Source organism: Manis javanica, chromosome 14, assembly GCF_040802235.1.
Source record: "Manis javanica isolate MJ-LG chromosome 14, MJ_LKY, whole genome shotgun sequence".
Taxonomy (NCBI): Eukaryota; Metazoa; Chordata; class Mammalia; order Pholidota; family Manidae; genus Manis; species Manis javanica.
In genome coordinates, this window is record NC_133169.1 from 74,210,812 (window position 1) to 74,235,636 (window position 24,825).

General features: G+C 40.6%; 1 long non-coding RNA gene across 1 annotated transcript in view; it reads left to right on the plus strand.

The window, feature by feature from the left end:
- The first annotated feature begins 121 nt into the window (after positions 1-121).
- LOC118967508 (uncharacterized) overlaps positions 122-24,825 on the plus strand; it is a 37,079-nt gene continuing 12,375 nt past the window's right edge. The window contains exon 1 of the long non-coding RNA XR_005054602.2: positions 122-5,487. This is a non-coding gene — a long non-coding RNA (uncharacterized lncRNA). The remainder of the gene's footprint in view (positions 5,488-24,825) is intronic.

Consider the following 24,825-nt stretch of genomic DNA (forward strand, 5'->3'; position numbering starts at 1 on the left):
GGGCGGGGCCTGAGGGCCCTGCTCCAGCGACCCGGATGTGCTCTCCCCGGGCCGCGGACAGAGGCGTTGGTGTACGTGTAAGCTTGCGAGGCGGCCTGCCCGCACGACCGCTCTCTCCGAGGGGCGGGGCCAGGAGAAGGGGTGTGGCCAGGCTCTGCCTCTGGGATGCCCGCGGTCGGACCTCGCAGCCGATGGAGAGTCAACTGAGCAGGCTTGGTTCCCGGGAGGGCTGATCCCCGGGGAGGCTTAGAGGAGGGTAACGAAGAACTCATTTTGCTCTGGACGGGGCAAAACACCGGTGGTAGAGCGTTGTGCAGTTAGCAGAGAGGTTTGTCATAAATAATAAATATTTGGGGGAAGCGGCTCAGCTAGGAGCGCCAATTCGGGCACCACCAGACTGCCCGAGTTTTAATCCCTGCTCTGCTACATACTGGCTGTGTGACCTTGAAGCTTAACCTCTCTGCTTTAGTCTGAATCTGTAAAATGATGACCATTTTGGAAAAACTACCTAGAAGAGTGATTATCATACAGTAAACACTAAATAAGCTTTTGTTATATATAAATAAACATCTAGTGAGCACTCATTAGGCACTGTGCTAGGCACATTACATATATTTTGTCTGTTGATTCTTAAAACAAACCTATAAGGTAGTTATTACGCTTATTTTAATGATGAGAAAATAGAGGATCCAAGAACTTAAGTTGCCTGTGATCACATCACTGGTTTATGGTGGAGTGTTTAAAAAATAACAGGCATTGATGTCTTAAATTATGCGTCTTCTTCTGCATGTAAACACGAATTAGGCATTCGTATAAATGACCCTGCTGAGGCTCGTGTTTTTTAACATGATCAACAGAGTGTGGTAGTATGAGAAGGAAGTAGAAACAAGTGTGTAGGAGCCAGGTGGGGTTGGGGGGCCGGGAGGGTGATAAACAGGGAGGTTCAGGACCCCTAGCATCCTGAGGTGCCCAAAGCCTCCGAAGTGGGGTAAGGAGCTCTAGGAGATGAGATATGGGGAAGAATGCACCTTCTTGGTAACTGGGCCCCAAACAGAAGAATTGTGTTCATGAGTGGAAAGAAAAATGTATTTCAAAGTAGAAAATGTGGACTCTCTATTTTCTAACTCTTGACTTGTAGCAAGTAATATTTCTATGCCTCAGTTTCCTCATACGTAAAATGGCAATACAGACAGTGTGAATGAGTAAGACTAAAACCACTGGGCAGTACATTACACACCCCCAGATAGGCAAAATTTTTTAAATGCAACAATACTAGATATTGGTAAACATATAGAGCAACAAAATCCCTCACTCATAGTGGAAATGTAAATTGATACAATCACTTGGGAAAACAGTGTTGCATTATCTAAAAAGTAGTAAAATACGTATATGCCTAGAAATTCCATTTTGCCTGTATTTTAAAGTGTATGCTTTAGTGCATTGTTTCTTAAACTGCTCCAAAGACTCCCGGGAGCCTTTCAAACCCTTTCAGAGGGTCTGAGATTATTGTGTGAGGCTGGATTTTCATCATGTATCTCAGCCAAAACAACTAAAGGATTGAATGTAAAAGCAGATGAACACCCAACTTCTTATGAGTCTAGATATTAAAGAGATTTACAAAAATGTAAAGCATTGCCACTCATCTCAAAATTTTAATTTGAAAAGTACAGCTGTATTTCATTTAGAGATGTGTTATTTTTGTTAACATGTAGTCGGTTGAATTTTGCCCCCGTCCCCCAAAAAACATATCTCCTAGTATTAACTCCCAGTCCTTGTGGATTCCATCTGACCTGGAAAATAGGGTTTTTGCTGATATGATTACATTAAAGATCTCAAGCTGAGATCATCCTATGTTTAGGGCCCTAGATTCAGTGACTTGCTGTCTTTATAAGAGAAAGAAGAGAGAGATTTGAGGCACAAACGCAGACTCACAGGGAGAAAGCCATGTGAAGACAAAGCAGAAACGGAGAGATGTGTCTGCAAGCTCAGGAATTCCACGGACTGCCCACAAGCTGCCAGTGGCTATAGGAGAAAGGTACCTAGTGGAGTCTCTGGTAGAGCAACTGGAAGGAACCAACCCTGGCAACACTTTAATTTCAGACTTCTGGTCTCCCCAACTGTTGTTTTAAGCTACCACATTTGTGGCTTATTTGTTACAGCAGCCTCGGAACAAATACAACAGGTAGTGGGTTTATTATTGTTACTTTAAATGAGTTACTCAATGAATCTTTTTATGCATCTCGGGTCTCAATTGAAATTTTAATTAAATTTTTTTATTTATTAATTTATTTACATTTGTTTCCTGACTTTTAAGATTCTGGGATCAAAACTTGGAGAACCACTGCTTTAGAGAAACTCCCACACACGTATATCAGGATACATATATATGAATGCTTAAAGCCAAATCCTAGCAATAAGTCCCGTGCTGGAAATATCCCAAATATACATAAATTTTGTTATATTTATAAAAATGGGACAACATAGTGATGAAAATGAAAGATTTTAGCCGCACAGGACAATGTGGGAATCTTACAAACATAATGCAAAATAAGCTAGGCAAAAAATTCATACCCAACAGATAGGATGACAGAAAGCAAAACTAAACGGTACTGTTTTGCCTAATATCTAGTGAAACCATGCAAAGAAGCAAGGGAATCATGATTTCAAAAGTCAGGATGGTGGGGAAGGCTGAGGTAATAAGAGAAACATGGCGTGGGGGTTACTTCAGGAGCTAATTCAGCGCAGCAATGCTCTTTTCCTGACCTGGGGCATGGTTACATGTATTTACACATTGCAATTACCTGTTAAATTTATATATATCTTTTATATACTTTATGTATAATTTCACAGTAAAAGAAGGACAAATCACTATGTAAAAGTTGGGGTGGGGGTGAGGGAAGAATTGTGTTCATTTTTGCGATCACTCTACCCCACTGAATAAAGAGCGAAAGTGAATAAAACTAGATTCTTGTCCTTGCAGGATTCACAATCCAAAAAATAGACATTTAGCTCTGCTTCAGATTTTTAGTTGTTTTTTTTTTCTTTGCCCAGAATTACTAACAAGAACCAGAGAGTCAACATGTGAAAAAGCTTTATAAAGTACACAAACTGATACAATCTTTATGTCAGGTATGCATTTGTACTAGAGACTACAAAATATCACAAGAGAAGAATAAACCATGATTTGTTCAGTTTATAGTGAACACAGCAATGGAAATTTTGACCCAAACTGTCTTTGAAGCTAGATAATCTCATACCCCTTCCTGATGTAGAGAGTGTAGTGAGGTGTAGGATTGAGAAAATACCTAAAAATTGCTTGAGAGAGTAGAGACTTTATGCGTAATTCTCCTTCAAAAAGCTATTAAAAAAATTTTTTTTCTTATTACTCTTATAGGGTCTCTTATTTTGATATGTTAGAATATTAGATCAAATAAGTAATCAGGTTAGAACCAACGTAAATATACAGAGTAGTTTCATAAGACAAAGTTTGGGAGAGGGGCAGGGAAGCTGCTGTGATCCTCGCGTCAGCATCAGATGCAGATCGGGGAAGCCCTGGGGTTAATTAAGCACTTGCCCATGCAGAGAGGAAGATGACAGTTTAGGCAGTACCCTGACACAAGGGTGTAGGGACCGGAAATGTCACATTGTCCCTATTTTACCTACAACCTGCATTGTTATCTGAATCTGAGATATCCCCCAAAACCTGTTGGAGAGCAATTTAGGCACTAGAGTTAGCCCCTCTTCTAGTATTTTTAGAGATAACCTAGGTGCTAGTATTTTACATGGGATAAATAACCATGCATTCCATATCCATACAAAAAATCCAAGCAGTTTTCCTAAGTATCATTAATAACACTGTTTGACTTCTATAACAATCCAGTAAGTATTCCACATGATTTAAGCACATGAAATACTAAATTGTCCAATTATTTAACACCTAATCAATGGTAAGTTTGTATGAGGCCCTGAAGGAGATTATACAGTATGAGATGTGAATCATGTTTTCCTCCTACACTGCAATGAATATGCACTGTAACGTAAATAAACAAGGGCATACTATATTAAAGACACATAGTAACACAGGAAACTAAAATGTGATCCAAAAGGTGGCAGTGAACAAATAGGTACTTTCCAATCCCCTAAGTGAGGTTTAATGGTGGTCAGGAATGGGGACTGTGGTCTTGGTAGAGTTTGGTAGTGGGCAGAGTTTGAGACAGCGAGCTAGTAAAGATGGTAAGTGAGACAGTACATGCTGGAAGTTTGTCCAGGTCAGAGAATAGGTGGACGGTCTTCTCAGCTCTGCCATCCAGGCTCACTCAATGGCTGAGAAGCCTCACCTGAAGCAACAGGACAATAACCAAAATATCCAATAAAATAGCTCCTGAAAATGGTTAGCATTCCCTTATCTTACAGTTATACACCCCCTAATCATAATAAGAGTGTGTATGGAAATGCATTTTGAATGTGATAGTTCTGCTCATATAGTCATTTGCAACACCAGTCATTTCCTGTGCATGATCTAAAATATCTCAACACTTGGCACTGAGTATTCAGAATTGCTCTTCTTCCTCTTCCTCTTCTTCTGACGAATAGTAAGCATTAAGTTGAAAAAGTTTGTCTATTTCTTCAACACTTTCCCTATGTAACTCTAGCCGATATATATGTGAGTGTATGTATACATACACATAACTATAATCTTAGTAACGTGTGATTTTTTGCTTTGAGGTGGTACTTTCCCCAGAACACTTGTAGTCAGCAGCTAATTGGCAGAATTTCCAGAAGACTTTAATCTAATGTCTTAGTCCATTGGGCTGCTATAACAAACACCACAGATTGGGTGGCTTATAAACCACAGAAATTAATTTCCCACAGTTCTGGAGGCTGAGAAGTCCAAGGTCAAGGTGCCAGTATGGTTGCCTTCTGGTGAAGGCCCTTTTCCTGGGTCCTTCCTGTGTACAACTCCCACCTTCCCACATGCCCCTTTTTATAAGAGCATTAATCCTTGGTGAGGGCTCCATGTTCATGACCTAATCACCTCCCAAATGCCCCACCTCCTAATACCATCACTGTTGGAAGTTAGGATTTCAACATAGTTTTTTCTGTGGTTGCATCCTAACTGGGAAAGATCCAAATTAGGTCTGCAATGTGCTCTGCCTCCTCTCATCCAGGTGTGTAAGCTAACATACATATTTGGGCTGGCAGATGCTTGCAGATCCATCACAGTGGGCTTTGATTTAGAGTGAATTGGGATTGAAATTGTTTGCAGTCTGCAGATGGTGAGAATTCAGGAAGTACAGAATACTTGTATGTTTGCCCAGCTCCCATAGATTGCTCCCTGGAAAGGCTTGCCTAGCTCTGATATTTAAGAGGAGATCAAATGGGCACACTGACTTCTTATTCTTCACAGTGCCTCAGTCTGTTTGAAGACATAGACGTGGAGATATTTGCAAAGGACACATTTTTGAACTCTTATGAATACCCAACTCTGTGAGTACTTCCAGCATATAATTTTTCCACACTAGGCCATAAATTTAAACTTAAAACTCAAGAATTAATGTAACTTCTTCAGAATCTTGCTGAGAGTGACTGCATGATAGTGAGTAAAGAACAAACCCACTAGGAAACCCTGATGTTGGCCAGTCATGCAAATCATATTTGTGTTCTGAGGAAAGAACAGACTGTCCGAAGCCACTAGTCTTCAGAAGTCATTCATCAGTGGCTGCAATGGGAAACATGGGATTTGTGGAAGCTGGGAATCCACCCCACTATTTTGTCAGCTCATCAGCACTGTAGTCAGACCATAATTCGCCCTTCTCCAGAGAAATGTCTCAACACTGTAAAGATTTAAGGTTATAGGTGTAATATTATGAGGCTATATTTTATATATGCATTTGAAAAATATTTTTGTGTTTTAAGACACTGAACTTGAAGACAGCAACAAAACACACCAGCTTCCTTGAGAACACCAGTTTTGCATTTTCCGAAATGCAGGAAGCAACGGAAGCAGCTCCGCTTGTAAAAAGGCAGGTGGCCCTGTAAATATACTATATAGGCTTTCAAAAGGGTATCTTTCCTCCTCTTCAATTTTCTCACTGATGCCACCAACACCATACTGGCCGCCAGGGGGTGCTGCTTCCTTCCGAATATTCCTGCCCACGCACAAACAATCCATTGTTCCCTTTCCATCTGGGGAGCACAGCTGAAGTATTTAATCAAGACTTTGCTAAAGGTACCAGGATAACAAAAGGAAGATGAAAAGTGGCTAGTTAATGGATCCAACGCTTCTGGAATGTCGTGTTAACAGATTTGGACTTTTTCCCAGGGCAGTGCAGAACCACTGAAAAGTTTTAAGCATGAAAGAAGGTAATTAGAGTTGCACTGCAGAAAGAGCATTCTGGCTGCTGTATGAAAACTGAGTTAGAGAAGTGAAAATGTAGATACCAGGAGACCAATTGGAAGACTGTTACAGTAACCCAGATAAAAGATGGTGGTGATAAGAAATAAAATGGTGTGTTTGGTGATGACTGATGGGCACCCGTTGGGATGGGTGTAAGATGGAGGAGGATGTAGAAAGAGAGCGACAGACAGAGAGGGAGAGAGAAAGAGATTTGATCGGCTGATTGATTTTCCCTGAGGGTGAGACAAGGTTTCCCTAACAGAAACCAAGTTACTCAGATATTCACAGACATCCTGGTAATGCCAGAGAAACTGGAGCAGCCTGGTGGTGGAGAGCACAGGGCAATTCCTTCCAGGAAAACTGTAAGGTGGCATTCTATAAATGAGCATCTCTGTTTTCTAGGCACTGTGCTAAGTGTTTGAAATACCAAGAAGTCAAGCATCCTTATTTTTATTATAATTTCCTCCTTAAAAAAATCACATCACAAAAAAATATTGTCCTGTCTTTGCTCCATTATTTGGCACATAAATAAATATTGGTTCAAGGATGCATGGATGGGTGGATGGAGAATAAGCATGATAATTGTTTGGATCTAGACCGATGCCCAGAACCCAGCTCCTTCCTTTTATATTGTTACATATGGAACAGTCTTATTTTAACCATTTGAAACTATTAGGATTACATGGCCATTTTCAAACAACTGTATTTATAGGTTACCCTTAATCAGATATGATCATCTTTCTCATAATAAGGATATCTCAGTTGGAAACAAAATCTCATCAAAAAACGCAAAGAAGCAGTTCCAGATAGGTAGTCCAGCAGGAAGCTAAGGAGAGGACCTTAGTTCTTTCGCACTGAGCTTAACTGGCAAGGCTTACAACATTCAATGTCCTATATAATATATTATCTAACTGGACAGCAAGCACTAATCACAGTGTCTTTTAGCTTAACACTGGCACTTGGAAAAGAACGTCAGCCATGGTCTTGCTGAATGAGGCAGACAATGCAGTACAATTAAGATGAGCCTAGTTAGAATATCCTTTGCAAACATCACTCTCCATGATACTCTAAATTACAAATTATTCTGGATTGTACTACTACATAAAATACATTAAACAAGAGGCAGAGCCAGGATGGCGGCGTGAGTAGAGCAGTGGAAATCTCCTCCCAAAACCACATATATCTATGAAAATATAACAAAGACAACTCTTCCTAAAATAGAGACCAGAGGACACAGGACAACATCCAGACCACATCCACACCTGCGAGAACGCCGTGCCTCGCAAAGGGGGTAAGATACAAGCCCCGGTCCGGTGGGTCCTGAGCGCCCCTTCCCCCAGCTCCCGGCAGTAGGAGAGAGGTCTGAGCAGGAGGGAGAAGGAGCCCAGAACTGCTGAACACGCAGCCCCAGCCATCCGGACCAGAACGCAGACACACTGCATGCGCGGGGCCCTGGATACTAGGGAAACAGGGCAGCAAGAATGGTGAGCGGGTACCGGAGGCTGGTGCCGGAGGACAAAAGAAAAGCAAGCGGCCATCTTTTTTTTGTTGTTGTTTTGTTGTGGTGAGTGCTTTTTGGAAGTCTTAAAGGGACAGGGACCCAAATACTAGGGCAACAGGGCAGCAAGACCACTGAGCGGGTATCGGACACCAGCACCAGACAACAAAAGAACTGTGAGTGGCCACCTTTTTCTCTTTTTTTTTTTTTTTTGTTGTTGTTGTTTTTGTTGTTTTGTTTTGGCAAGTGCTTTTTGGAAGTCTTAAAGGGATAGGGACCCCAATACTAGGGAAACAGGGCAGCAAGTCTGGTGAGCAGGTGCCCAAGGCTGGTGCCGGAGAATAAAGAAAAAGGAGCAGCTGTTTTCTTTTTTTTTTTTTTTTGTGGTCGTTGTTTTGTTTTGGCGGGTGCTTTTTGGAAGTTTTAAAGGGGCAGGACGGGGCACTTAGTCCAGAGGCAGGGAATCCCGGGATCTCTGGGCACTCTAATCCCCTGGGCTGCAGGGAGCGTGGAGGCCCCTCACGGAGATAAATAGCCTCCCAGTCACTCCCCCTCCAATGCAACTCCACCACTTTGGAGCAGCAGCCCAAGCCAGGCCACACCCACAGCAACAGCGGAGATAAACTCCATAGCCGCTGGGCAGGAAGCAGAAGCCCTGTCTGCCCACAGCTACCCAGCACAAGCCACTAGAGATCGCTATTCTCCCAGGAGAGGAAGGCCACAAACCAACAAGAAGGGAAGTTCTTCCAGCCATCACTAGTCCCAGCTCTGCAAACTATTCCTATCACCATGAAAAGACAAAATTACAGGCAAACCAAGATCACAGAGACACCAGAGAAGGAGACAGACCTAGCCAGTGTTCCTGACAAAGAATTCAAAATAAAAATCATAAACATGCTGACAGAGATGCAGAGAAATATGCAAGAGGAATGGGATGAAGTCCGGAGGGAGATCACAGATGCGAGAAAGGAGATCACAGAAATGAAACAAACTCTGGAAGGATTTATAAGCAGAATGGATAAGATGCAAGAGGCCATTGATGGAATTGAAACCAGAGAACAGGAACGCATAGAAGCTGACATAGAGAGAGATAAAAGGATCTCCAGGAATGAAACAATATTAAGAGAACTGTGTGACCAATCCAAAAGAACAATATCTGTATTATAGGGGTACCAGAAGAAGAAGAGAGAGGAAAAGGGATAGAAAGTATCTTGGAAGAAATAATTGCTGAAAACTTCGCCAAACTGGGGGAGGAAATAATCGAACAGACCACGGAAATACACAGAACCCCCAACAGAAAGGATCCAAGGAGGACAACACCAAGACACATAATAATTAAAATGGCAAAGATCAAGGACAAGGAAAGAGTTTTAAAGGCAGCTAGAGAGAAAAAGGTCACCTATAAAGGAAAACCCATCAGGCTAACATCAGACTTCTTGACAGAAACCCTACAGGCCAGAAGAGAATGGCATGATATATTTAATGCAATGAAACAGAAGGGCCTTGAACCAAGGATACTGTATCCAGCACAACTATCATTTAAATATGATGGTGGGATTAAACAATTCCCAGACAAGCAAAAGCTGAGGGAATTTGCTTCCCACAAACCACCTCTACAGGGCATCTTACAGGGACTGCTCTAGATGGGAACACTCCTAGAAAGAGCACAGAACAAAACACCCAACATGTGAAGAGTGGAGGAGGAGGAATAAGAAGGGAGAGAAGAAAAGAATCTCCAGACAGTGTATATAACAGCTCAATAAGCGAGCTAAGTTAGGCAGTAAGATACTAAAGAGGCTAACCTTGAGCCTTTGGTAACCACGAATTTAAAGCCTGCAATGGCAATAAGTACATATCTTTCAATAGTCACCCTAAATGTAAATGGACTGAATGCACCAATCAAAAGACACAGAGTCATAGAATGGATAAAAAAGCAAGACCCATCTATATGCTGCTTACAAGAAACTCACCTCAAACCCAAAGACATGTACAGACCAAAAGTCAAGGGATGGAAAAACATATTTCAGGCAAACAACAGTGAGAAGAAAGCAGAAGTTGCAGTACTAATATCAGACAAAATAGACTTCAAAACAAAGAAAGTAACAAGAGATAAAGAAGGACAATATATAATGATAAAGGGCTCAGTCCAACAAGAGGATATAACCATTCTAAATATATATGCACCCAACACAGGAGCACCAGCATATGTGAAACAAATACTAACAGAACTAAAGGGGGAAATAGATTACAATGCATTCATTTTAGGACACTTCAACACACCACTCACCCCAAAAGTTAGATCCACCGGGCAGAAAATAAGTAAGGACACGGAAGCACTGAACAACACAGTAGAGCAGATGGACCTAACAGACATCTATAGAACTCTACATCCAAAAGCAACAGGATATACATTCTTCTCAAGTGCACATGGAACATTCTCCAGAATAGACCACATACTAGCCCACAGAAAGAGCCTCAGCAAAATCCAAAATATTGAAATTCTACCAACCAATTTTTCAGACCACAAAGGTATAAAAGTAGAAATAAATTCTACAAAGAAAACAAAAAGGCTTACAAACACATGGAGGCTTAACAACATGCTCCTAAATAATCAATGGATCAATGAACAAATCAAAATAGAGATCAAGGAATATATAGAAACAAATGACAACAACAACACAAAGCCCCAACTTCTGTGGGACGCAGCGAAAGCAGTCCTAAGAGGAAAGTATATAGCGATCTAGGCACACTTGAAGAAGGAAAAACAATCCCAAATGAATAGTCTAACATCACAATTATTGAAATTGGAAAAAGAAGAACAAATGAGGCCTAACGTCAGCAGAAGGAGGGACATAATAAAGATCAGAGAAGAAATAAACAAAATTGAGAAGAATAAAACAATAGCAAAAATCAATGAAACCAAGAGCTGCTTCTTTGAGAAAATAAACAAAATAGGTAAGCCTCTAGCCAAACTCATTAAGAGAAAAAGAGAATCAACACAAATCAACAGAATCAAAAATGAGAATGGAAAAATCACGACAGACTCCACAGAAATACAAAGAATTATTAAAGACTACTATGAAAACCTATATGCCAACAAGCTGGAAAACATAGAAGAAATGGACAACTTCCTAGAAAAATACAACCTTCCAAGACTGACCAAGGAAGAAACACAAAAGTTAAACAAACCAATTATGAGCAAAGAAATTGAAACGGTAATCAAAAAACTACCCAAGAACAAAGCACCCGGGCCGGACAGATTTACCTCAGAATTTTATCAGACACACAGAGAAGACATAATACCCATTCTCCTTAAAGTTTTCCAAAAAATAGAAGAGGAGGGAATACTCCCAAACTCATTCTATGAAGCCAACATCACTCTAATACCAAAAACCAGGCAAAGACCCCACCAAAAAAGAAAATTACAGACCAATATCCCTGATGAATGTAGATGCAAAAATACTTAATAAAATATTAGCACACCGAATTCAAAAGTATATCAAAAGGATCATACACCATGACCAAGTGGGATTCATCCCAGGGATGCAAGGATGGTACAACATTCGAAAATCCATCGACATCATCCACCACATGAACAAAAAGAAAGACAAAACCACATAATCATAGATGCTGAAAAAGTATTTGACAAAATTCAACATGCATTCATGATAAAAACTCTCAGCAAAATGGGAATAGAGGGCAAGTACCTCAACATAATAAAGGCCATATATCGTAAACCCACAGCCAACATTATACTGAACAGCAAGAAGCTGAAAGCTTTTCCTCTGAGATCGGGAACTAGACAGGGATGCCCACTCTCCCCACTACTATTTAACATAGTACTGGAGGTCCTAGCCATGGCAATCAGACAAAACAAAGAAATACAAGGAATCCAGATTGGTAAAGAAGAAGTTAAACTGTCACTGTTTGCAGACGACATGATATTGTACTTAAAAAATCCTAAAGACTCCACCCCAAAACTACTAGAACTGATATCAGAATACAGCAAAGTTGCAGGATACAAAATTAACACACAGAAATCTGTAGCTTTCCTGTACACTAACAATGAACTAATAGAAAGAGAAATTAGGAAAACAATTCCATTCACAATTGCATCAAAAAGAATAAAATACCTAGGAATAAATCTAACCAAAGAAGTGAATGACCTGTACTCTGAAAACTACAAGTCACTCTTAAGAGAAATTAAAGGGGACACTAACAAATGGAAACTCATCCCATGCTCGTGGCTAGGAAGAATTAATATTGTCAAAATGGCCATCCTGCCCAAAGCAATATACAGATTTGATGCAATCCCTATCAAATTACCAGCAACATTCTTCAATGAACTGAAACAAATAATTCAAAAATTCATATGGAAACACCAAAGACCCCGAATAGCCAAAGCAATCCTGAGAAAGAAGAATAAAGTAGGGGGGATCTCACTCCCCAACTTCAAGCTCTACTATAAAGCCATAGTAATCAAGACAATTTGGTACTGGCACAAAAACAGAGCCACAGACCAGTGGAACAGACTAGAGACTCCAGACATTAACCCAAACATATATGGTCAATTAATATTTGATAAAGGAGCCATGGACGTACAATGGCAAAATGACAGTCTCTTCAACAGATGGTGCTGGCAAAACTGAACAGCTACATGTAGGAGAATGAAACTGGACCATTGTCTAACCCCATATACAAAAGTAAATTCAAAATGGATCAAAGACCTGAATGTAAGTCATGAAACCATTAAACTCATGGAAAAAAACATAGGCAAAAACCTCTTAGACATAAACATGAGTGACCTCTTCTTGAACATATCTCCCCAGGCAAGGAAAACAACAGCAAAAATGAACAAGTGGGACTATATGAAGGTGAAAAGCTTCTGTACAGCAAAAGACACCATCAATAGAACAAAAAGGAACCCTATAGTATGGGAGAATATATTTGTAAATGACAGATCTGATAAAGGCTTGACGTCCAAAATATATAAAGAGCTCACACACCTCAACAAACAAAAATCAAATAATCCAATTAAAAAATGGACAGAGGAACTGAACAGACAGTTCTCCAAAAAAGAAATACAGATGGCCAACAGACACATGAAAAGATGCTCCACATCACTAATCATCAGAGAAATGCAAATTAAAACTACAATGAGGTATCACCTCACACCAGTAAGGATGGCTGCCATCCAAAAGACAAACAACAACAAATGTTGGCGAGGCTGTGGAGAAAGGGGAACCCTCCTGCACTGCTGGTGGGAATGTAAATTAGTTCACCCATTGTGGAAAACAGTATGGATGTTCATCAAAATGCTCAAAACAGACTTACCATTTGACCCAGGAATTCCACTCCTAGGAATTTACCCTAAGAACGCAGCAATCAAGTTTGAGAAAGACAGATGCACCCCTATGTTTATCGCAGCACTATTTACAATAGCCAAGAATTGGAAGCAACCTAAATGTCCATCGGTAGAGGAATGGATAAAGAAGATGTGGTACATATACACAATGGAATACTACTCAGCCATAAAAAGAGGGCAAATCCTACCATTTGCAGCAACATGGATGGAGCTGGAGGGTATCATGCTCAGTGAAATAAGCCAAGTGGAGAAAGAGAAATACCAAATGATTTCACTCATCTGTGGAGTATAAGAACAAAGGAAAAACTGAAGGAACAAAACAGCAGCGGATCACAGAACCCAAGAATGGACTAACAGGTACCAAAGGGAAAGGGACTGGAGAGGATGGGTGGGTAGGGAGGGATAAGCCAGGGGGGGAAAAGAAGAGGGGTATTAAGATTAGCATGCATGGGGGGGAGAAAGGGTAGGGCTATACAAGACAGAGAAGACAAGTAGTGATTCTACAACATTTTGCTATGCTGATAGACAGTGGCTGTAAAGGGGTTTATAGGGGAGAGCCTAGTAAACATAATATTCTTCATGTAAGTTTAGATTAAAGATAACAAAAAAAAAAGAAAGAAAGGGAAGGGGGATTACTCCCTGATAGGATACAACTAACTGTAAATCAGTGATTAATGCATGCTTTAAATATCCTTAATTTTGATCACTTAAAGGGTGTCAGATGATTGGCTACGGAGGTGCATTTTTCTGATAACATTCCTTTCTCTACACAATGGTATAAAGGGTATATCAAAGTGTGGGCAAAGGGTCTGTTTGTGTTTATACAGAGGATCAAAGCCTAATTTGGCTACCCAGAAAATGAACTAAGATACGATATGAAGAAGAACTTCCAACTTCAGCACTCTCTGGAAGAGACATACCAAAAGATAATCATCAAAAAACCTCAACAAAGATCCAGGCGATGCTGCAGTTGTAGCTGCATTCATCCCACCGGTTCCTGAACTTGCCATTGGAATGAAGTAGATATCTAAGCTGGCCTGTGCATACAGTAAAACAACAAATTTGACTGGATCTATACTGTTGGAACTCAGCCAAGAATTAGGAGAAGTGCAAGTTTAGCGCTCCAAAATCTTACAACTACAGACTATCTACTGTTAAAAGAACATATGGGATGTGAACAGTTCCCAGGAATGGGTTGTTTTAATTTGTCTGATTTCCCTCAGACTGTTCAAGTACAGTTGGACAATATCCATTATATCATAGACAAATTTTCACAAATACCTAGCGTGCCTAACTGGTTTTCTTGGCTTCACTGGAGATGGCTGGTAATTATAGATCTGCTTTGATTATGTAAAAAAATAAAATAAAATAAAAAAATACATTAAACAAATAAGAATGCTTGTCTGTCTCTGAGCAACAATCTCATTCTTTTGTTGATACATCTCTTCATTGACAAATCTAGGAATCGTCCTTGATTTCTCTGTTCCTCAGTATTGCTTTGATTTAGTATTTTGATAGAAAAAACTCTGATAAGTTTAATCTGGAGTTTATTGCCATAATTTCCTTTACTCCATGAGTCAGGAGATGACCAGAAAATGTTATCAATTGTCACTACATCAACCCTATAGTCAGGAGCTTAAGAAACTACAGAATGTATCTTGGGCCCAACGCATTTAGGGTGAGGCAGATTTGGATCAAAATCCCATTTATTTGATCCCTTTAAGCCCCTGCTCTGCTTGATGAATCGTAGTAATGTGTGGAGTCCCCAAGAATTTCTGTTAGCTCACAAGTGTTTAATAATCCTCAAAATAAGAATTATTTCTTCAAATGCACGATTTCCAAGGTAAATGGCTGGGAAGACTAGCAGGAGACTAGCAGTATGATCATGGAAAAGGCCTTTGTCAAGGAATCCAACATCTCACTCAAAACATTCTAGGACTGGGAACAGACTCAAGTCTGAAAGTGAATGGAGACTGCAGGGGGCTTTCTAGGGGGGAAGGTCATGTCAGGTTGCTCTTAGGCTTCAACCTACTTGGAGTCTGTGACTGTATAAATCAAGTAGGGCCTTCATAGGCTAATTATCAATTTCATTCCTGTGGACCCCATGAATTAACCAGACCCAGACGTCTCTGCATATTACACCCTACCCTTGGTCTGATGAACAAACCCACTCTTCTGCCTGTCACAATCAGCAGAACCATAATTTTTAGGGCACTGCCTTTGGGGACCTTCCTGACCCCGCTGAGTTAAAGAACCATTTTTATTTAGTTTCTTTTTAGTTTCTTTTACCAGCTTTCCTAGTAAGGAGGTTTTAATGGGGTGGGGCTCTCCTCACCAATCTGATTATGGCAAGAGTGAGAGGCTTCAGGACTGAAGTAGTGGTGAGAGAGCAGGTGGGAGGAGATTTATAATATTGAATCCAATATGGATTGAATCCTCCAAAATCATTGAATCCATTCCTCAGCCTCATGCACAGGAATCTGCCACCTTTGGGTATCACTGAGCAGCCACTCATCCCAGGCTTGTATCTGCCGGGCCAGCCAACACACTTTTAGAATCACAGTTGGTTTCCTGAGCCAGTTCAAAGAATAGCAACACCTGCATCAAAAATAAGCAATCTTTTATGATATGAATTAGTAAATTCCTGCAGTTGCTCATAATATAAACTGCCTTGCCTGAAAGGTTCTGTCTCTCCCAAGTCTGCTACCATATGGGTAACCTCACTTATGGGCTGCCTAAGTGAGGGGCAAGAATGGCCACTAGGGGCCTAAAGAGGGATGGGGGAGCTGTTTGAAGCACCACGTTTCTCATCCCTGAAGTTAAAGGCTCTTTATCTGGGTCATAATTCTCTGGACTATTTTCATGCCTAACTCCCAGAAACGTCTGTTGGGGCTCAGCATACATCTGCTGTCTAGTGGGGGAAGATGGTAAATCACCCCGTAAATGACCCCAATTTGGCCATACAGCATGAAGAAAGGTCATAAACTAATCGAGGAAGGAGTGATTTTTTGGAGTCTGATGTGCATTTTGTAATCACTACCTCAAGGCAGGATGAACTGTCAGGGAAGCCAGCTTTCCCATCTCTGATCCAGACCGAACAGTAACATAACTCTTATTTCCCCCACTCTGGTTCTATGCTCTGCTCTATTTGAGTTTGAATTCTGATGACCAGCCAAGTCACAGTGAGATTGGGCCATGATAGTTAGGTGTCATCTGCAAGGGAGGTAAGCTCCCCAGCACATGAAGCAGGGTGGGTATTTCAGAAGCCTTTTGAAGTTCTGAATCCTCCAAGTCCTAAGTATGTCCTGATCACTTCTCTTATCATTGTCAGGATCCCAAATTTTTCCTGATCATTGTCCTAAATTAATTAGAAGCCATAGTGAGGTAATGATTTTAACTGACCTTATCATAATGCAGCCTGAGAATTAATCTCTTTGGTTTTCAGTGACTTCAAGTTCCATCAATCACTGGAAAGGTTTAAGTTCATCCTGTGCTTTGAGGGAAAATGTTAAGATCTGAATGTGTATTTCTTTGGCTTTTTCATCTGATTTTCCCCAGGTGAACACAGACCAGAAATAGTCCCACCACTGCTGACCATGGGCTGCTGGCCTGTCCTGAATCTGAACTTTTGTCCCTTCCTCAGTTTGATTTTTTAGGGAATATGTATGAAATATACTATGACAATCATTTGGCTAGGTGGGGGGCTTGTGACTAAATACAGCATAAAAATGCTATGTTATTGAGCATTTTTATATTTGTGCTGATTACCGATGAGCTCTTAGACTTGTCTCCAAAGCTCCCCATAAAATGATGACAAGCCATCCCTTCTGAGAACATAGCTCATCCAAAAGTGTAATGACATGTGCTCAGAAGGTCATCTGATAATTATCCATCTTCAATTCACTTTAGAATATGCCACACATAAGTTGAAAAGATCTCTGATAACTAATGACTCATATCTTTAGCTTTAGGCTAGCAATAGCTTATTAAATATCTGTGACTACTGTGGTATAGAATCTGATCCCCATCAAGAAAAGGCACAGAAGGGTGATATAAATATGGCAGATAGTCACCTTCAAAATATAAATATGATTAGAAAACCTCACACTCATCTTTCTGAGGAAATAATATCCTGCTTGTGGCCATGCTCAGATGACAATTATTGGCTGTCTGCCCAACATATAAATTTCTCACCATACAGCTGACTAAGCAAGAAGAAGAAACATCCATCAGTAATTTGACAAATGTTATGTATAATATGGGGTGTTTCATATTTCATATTGTATGTATTTACTTAATTCAGATAGAGAATGGGGTAGCCTTCTATTCTGAGATTATATTATTTGTGAAGACGAACCCATTCCCAGTTCCTCACTTACTGGTTACATGTGATAAAGTAGAAAGTGGATGCATTTACTGAGCTTTCCTAACCCTAAACCATAATGCATTTCAAAAATGGCTTTTAAAATAGGGTAGGATGCAGTTTCTGAATTAGGCTCTATCATGTATATGTATCTATTTCATTTGGATTGTACTTCAGAAATCAGACAAAAGGAAAAGAAAAAGACAGTGTGTTATAGGTAAAGATGATAGAGAAAATTAAGATCTGAATGTGCCTTTCTTTTGCTTTTTCATCTGATTTCATTACTATTCAGGGTCTGGATAGTAATCTCACGTAAGCTTTCTCATCACACAGGAATAAAAGAAAATATTTTTATAGAACTATGGTCTCGATAATGGTAGACAATATGGAGAAAGTGGCATGGAGGATTAAGCTTGGGCATGGGAGGCGAGCCAAAGGATATGTGTGGGGGCCACTCCGCAGTGACGTGCCACATTTAACTCATGTGCCAAGCTTCCCTGTGCCCTCCTCCACCCTCAGAGCTGTTGCCTAAGAGGCCAGCAGTCCAGTGTGCAAAATATTCTCTCAAATTTCTCAAGTTTAAAATTTAGAATTTAATTAAATAAATTTAAATAACTTATTTATTTTATTAAGGTTTAATAGATAGTTAATTCATTTTAGATTTAAGGAGGCAAATGAGTTTAAGAAATAACCAAATATCATTGGAATGTGAATACTTTAGCTGAGTATTGCAAATTTTTTTTTTTTGGAGGAAGAGGTGGAAAGAGAAAGAGAAAAAGAATGAAGCTTTTTTTCTTATGTATCTTTGGTAAATTTATTTAAAAATAATTACACAGCTCCAATAGGTATGCTTCTATGTGTAATACACATCTACTAAAAAAATTTGTACTTATGTAACACAACCATATTGCTCTTTAAACAGGAAAAGTAACAAATTTCAATTTGGACTACAGGTTTTATGTGATTGATTCATATAGAGTATGTTCATAGTGCCCATGTCAACTCTGGGGATGGATAAAAACCACAGGGAAACAAAGTACAGGGACAAAGCATAAATCTTGGTGTAAACACCATAAACCAATGGTAGCTTCAAAATATTACAGATGTAAAAAGGAGGTGGTACAAATACCTGAGGTGGGTTCAGTGGATAGAACTGCCATTTATAGCTCTTACTGCATACAAACACTAAATTGCTTTATACACATTATCTTGTTTCTTTCTCAGATAAGTGCTATTATGTGGGAATTACTATGATTTAATCTTAATAAGGGAGGTTTAGGGAGGTTAACTAAGGTCACAGCTAATTAGCAGCAAAGCAAGTTTCTGAAACCATATCCATCCAGCGCAAGATTCTACACTTAATTCTTTAAATCTTAAAAAAAAGTTTTCTTAAACAGTACAAGGAAACGAAGTGGGTGTGCTCTGCTTACATTGAAATCAGTGCACTACAAGTCTGTTCCTTGATGGAGTGTGCCCAGTGACCCAGCTGAATGAATCCCTTCTCTCTTGCCCTCCATTGTCCTCCTTACTTCCCTGCCTCCCTCGTCCTTCTGGCACTCTGCCTCCGCCTCGCTGGTCCACCCCTCCCACCTGCATCCCAGCCTTACATCTCTCCTCTCCCAAATCAGAGACGCAGGTGATGAGAGGAAGAGGAAGGCAGCGGCCTCCCCGCCTCCCAGCCCGGGCCCTGTGTCCACCCAGCTGTGTCTGAGCACCTGGTCTCCCAGCAGCTTCCTTGCCTCCGTCCCAAAGCCCCACAGCCCATGTACAGGCGGAACGTCCAGATTGCTCTGGGCGTAGTTTTCCTCTGAACCGTAGCTTGCCTTCTTTCTTGGGGTCCTCTGAGCCATACCTTTCCCGTCTGTTTTCTTTCTTAATGAGGTTAGGCAATAACATAAGGAAAGCGGTTGTCTTGCCAATGGGTTTCAGCCTCAGGCAAGTTCACTATGGATTCAGTGTGACCAAAGAGATGACAGTAGAATGTTCTTGGGGTGAAAGGGTTTATACCCAACTATATTTCCACAGTGGCAGGTCAGTCACTAAAATCTCATTAACTCAGAGTGAGTCTGCAGGCAGCAAGCTGGTCTCTGCCCGCACAGCCTTTCTCTGGGCCTCTGCCCTCGGCACACCACCACTCCAGCCTCTGCTCTGCTCTCCTGCAGCCTTGCAGCCCTGCCACTGTGTTGCCCAGAGCACTGGGTGGAGCTCTTTATACAGAGTCAATAGCAATGTATTGGCCACACCTGTATAGTGAGCTAGCCAAGCAGGGCCAAGTGAGAATCCTGGCCACAGAAACCTTCACTTTATCCACGGTGGTGCAGGAGGAAACCTTTGCTACATCTAGGTGGTTTCTAGAGTGTCACACCCCCAGAAAAAAATAAGCACTGTTAAAAGAGTTTTGGGTGGGTGTGGCTGCTCACCTGATAGGGCCCACTCTGGGCACCCAAGTGTTGACCATATTAGGCAGGTGAGGTCCATGACTGTCTATGTTCCTGTACAGGGCTCTGGGGGAGGAGGTGAGGAGTGGAGAAGATTCTTTAACTCTAGATTAAAATACCAACAAGATTTGTGAGAAGCAACTGAATCCACACTGTGGAACAAGAACTAATTTAACCATAGTATATATAATAAACAGATGCTATACAATGTTCCTGATATTAACTTCCAATTACTTTATCAAAAAAGAATTGCTTTAAATATGCCATTGGCAAAGAATGGCTGAGAGAGTGGTCTCTGTCCTAAATCTCTTTTCTCTAATATGTTGTCCAAATTCTGCTTCTCTCTCTCCCTCTTTTTTATGGGCTTTTTTATGGATACTTGGGCTGTTCCTGCTCCGCACTGGGATGTCCTGTCTCTCCGTGTCAGGGCCCTTGTTACTAATCAGTAAACTATCCCCATCGGCAATTGCCGAAAGTTCAGATTTTAAACAACAGAGTTATTATCATAGAAGTGCCAATTTGTTCACAATATGCTCATGAAGATGCCAGGCAGTATGTACTTTTTGTTCCTAGAATAGTGTCAGGCAGCTAACAGAAGCCTACTGAAATGAGTTTAGGGGAATAAAAAAGGCAAGTTAGTGGAAGGATGCAGGGGTAGCTGATGGTCCCTAAGGGTTGGAAGTAAAACTAGGCTTCTTCGACCAGAACTAGAAAGTTATGAAACAGATTTACTGTCCATGTTCACATGTCCTCTTGTTTCTGTTCCTCTCTGTGAAAATGCTTCATTCTCCCTCTTCCAGGCTGACTCTTTCTGCGTCTCCCAGCATGTGGGAGATGACAGCCACCCCACCAGCCCAAGCCATACATCCCTTTCAGTTCCTGCATTCAATGAAGATTTAGAGTCTCTAGATACCAAATCCATATTTGTAGGAAAGTGAACAGATGGTTTAGTGGAAATCAGGTTTCCACACTGAGTCTGGTGAACACAGGGACTGGGCCAGTATGGGGGCCAGATTTCCAAGAAGGAGGTAAGAGAAAGTTCTTTAAAAGGGGGGCCTTGGGATGGAGTGAACAATGAATTCCCTCTCTGGGACGAATGGCTTCTTCCCAGTGGATATGGCAGAGTGGAGGCCAGAAATTACTCAATTAATAAAGAAAAAAAATCAGTTGCATGGGAAGTTATAAAAAACAATACACACATACCTTAAACATTTTAACTTAAAACTTGTAACTGTATATTCATTTGCAAATGTTTGATGTCCATCCAAGGCCTTTTCTTTGAATATTGAATCACTGTTTGGTGTTTCCCCTCATATTTCTTGCCTAAACCACATCCATTTTTACATGATCTCTAGATTTGATTTGTTTTTAGTGGAATGAACATTTGAAGACTTTTATGAAACTGAGTGCAAAACACTAGATATTTACTAATTTTTTCCCTCTGAAGAACAGTTTTTCAGTGATTTATCTTTATTGAGTCTTTCTTAAAGTTTCAACTTAATTGTAGAGAAAATGAAAGTCCCTATGGCCAGGATTTTCACCTGGCCCTGGTCGGCCCGCCCACTGCACACGTGTGGACAATACGTTGTTATTGACTCTATAGGGAGATGCACTCAGTGCTCTGGGCTGCATGGCTGCAGGGCTGCAGAAGAGCAGAGGCTGGAGTGGTGGCAGCATTGAAAAATGAAAATGGAAGAACATTCCATTGTATTTTTTTGCCACAGATTTTAGATGAGACACATTTAACCGTACATCATCAATGTTGGCTTCAATGGGCCAAGGGTTTCAATGAATATGTAAGATTTATAAATAATATATTTGCAGAATTATTGATAGGTTATGCTTATGTTGATCATTTTGGGTTTTTTCTCTCCCGGTTACTGCAGTAAGACCATGTTAATTATAATTTTGCCCCTCTCCTAATTCTTTGTAATCCCCAAGTTCTTTTCCCAGTGGGAAGTTGATCTAGGTAGACAGTGGGTTCCTTTATCTGAACAGAGTTGATGAGGTCAAAAAAGTTTGAGAATATAGATCCAAAAAACTCTCAATTATGCCTAAGTGTTTTATCACTTCCTGTTTGAAAGACTTGTACCAGAGGAGAATTCAGTTGTATTCACTGTTATTTTGGAAAGTTCCATTATGATGCCCTCTTTCCCCCAAAGCCCTGCCCCATTTTTTACTGGTGTCCTCCAGGGTAGCCCTCAGGCATCTAGTGCTGCAGGGACCTGCCAATCAGACACCGTAACCGTTGCGTGGCAACATTCCGTGTGCTCTCCATTTTCCCATGTGAGACTGTCTTTCTTCTACTGTGGCCTGCTCATAATCTACCCGCTTAGAATTGTCAGGAACTTGGAAGTCTCATCAGTCCTGTTCTGCTGCTGGGCTGAGACTTCTCACTGCCAGGATAATGAACTTTGGGGTGAACTGATATCTGGTGACCTGAGAGACTGATGATGTCTCGAGCTCAGTCTTCTTCATGCAGATGTCTGGATCTCATGAACAAGCCTCATGAACACTGTTCATATGCAGAAGTCACGGGCTATTATTATTCCTCCCAACTTAGCCCACATGCTTTTGGCTCAAAGACCTCTGGTGTTCATTTATCAAGGGCCTGGACTTCACCCTGCTCTTTTTTTTTTGAATTATCATGCCTGTAGTCATTTCCCCAGGGCATAGCCCCTATAGTTCATCTGGATTGCAATGAGAACAGTGGCTGATACCTTAAGTATCCAGAATCCTCATTCTTTTGCTTCCATTTCCTTCCTCCAGACTTGGGACAGAAGCACTGTCTTCCTCTCTCAGGCATTAGGGACACTTTCATGGGAAAACATTATCCAATTAGATGATACAGTTACTAATAAATTTAAAGAACAATTGAAGCACAAAATTGCCTTTACAATTTAATCTGATCTAGGTAAAGAAAAGGAATGGAGAAAGTTCTGGAAGGGAACATATCAAAATATTAATAAATATTCCTCTTTGGGGAATCTGCTAGGATTGTGGGGAGTATTTTTACTGCCTGTAGCATTATATACTTTTCACATTTTCTACAATGGCCATGTATCTTTGGTAAGCAGGGGAAAATGGTGTAAAATGCTAGGGAACAGTACAAAATATGGTGTTACGAATCACTGTACGCCAGATGGCGTTGTAGTGGCAGAGAATGCACCCAGTCCCTAGAATAAAGGCCCTTGCAGCTGGATGTGGTCATGTAACTACCATGTGGCCGATGGAATGTAAAATGAAATGTGTACCTTTTCCAGGACTCATCTTTAAAGCGATGTGGCAAGCCCTTGCCCCTCCCTCTCTCCTGATGGCTGTAGGGTGGGAGTGAGCAAGAGTTAGGCTCATAAATAAGAGTGGGTGGGACTCAAGGGTAGGTGAATCTCAGAGAAGAGGGTGGGGATCAGGGATGGGAAGAAGAATAGGGTCCAGCTCACGAAAGAGATGAGCCCTAGTGATGAGGTGAGGCTCAGGGGTAGAGAGAGGCTGGGATATGGGCAGGAAGTAGTGAAGAGATGTGCAGAAATAGAGCTCCTTACACACTGTTTCATACACTGAGATCTGTTTCATAGGATACTTAGTAATTAGAAAAAGAAAACAAAATAGAAATTCTATGTGTTAATGCACATTTCTGTAGGCTGTCCTGTAGCAAATCAAAATGTCACACTCCATTCTACTGTGAACTCATTAAACCAAAAGTCTTACTGGACTTTTGTCCATTAAGTGAACTGTTTATGATTCAAAAGAGTATCTCAGGCATCTTTCAGAGGAAAATGAGCACCCTCTTTGACCTAACATAGTGCCAAATTCTCATTAAGGAGTCAAGATTGGAGAAAAGGAGAGTGCAGGGAAGGGCTGGTAAAAATCCTTCTAAGGGAAAGTGGAAACACTTCTTCTTTGGCAAAGGGCAGGGGTAGGGGAGAAATCATGTTTTCAAGAAAAGAGAGGAAAAATTGGTAAAATCCTCTAACAGTTTTAAACCTCTTCTTAAACATATTAGCTTTACATCATTTCCTCCAACCCTGTTCTAATTTCTGTCTGCCTTATTGATTTTATGAGTTTTTGTTAGAATCCACTTCCATTCATTAGCAGCATGAAAAAGAATATTAGTATCTCCTTCAACCAACTCACAGCCAGCCAATTAACATACATGCTTAAATAAAACCACAGTGACATATAAAATACACTCTTGATCATACGTTAGTAGTAAATTAGTTTTGAATCTATATTAGCTCTGTTAATATAGGCAACTAGTTAATATTCTAAAACAACTTGATAACCAGTACAGGAGTAATATTTTAAAGCCAAGAGTAATGCCATGTTGAGTTTTATGCAAAAATGGCAATGTAGCCCCACCCTCCCTGCTCTGACTTCTACTGCTGGTTAATTTATGAATTAATGGTAATAAAAAATAATAATAGTGATAATAATAACTACAAATCTTCCTCAACGAACAATGGGATTACATCCTGATAAACCCACCCTAAATTGAAAATACTGTGAGTTAAAAATGCATTTCATAAACTTCACCTCCGGGACATCTTAGCCTAGCTTGCCTTAAACATGCTCAGAACACTCATGTTAGTCTACAGTTGGGCAAAATTATCTAACACAAAGCCTATTTTATAACAGAGCATTGACTATCTCATGTGATTGATTTGAAAACTATACGGAAAGTGCAAAACAGAATGGTTCTAAGCATATTGGTTGTTTACCTTCATGATTAATTGTGTGGCTGACTGGGAGCTGTCGCTTCCTGCT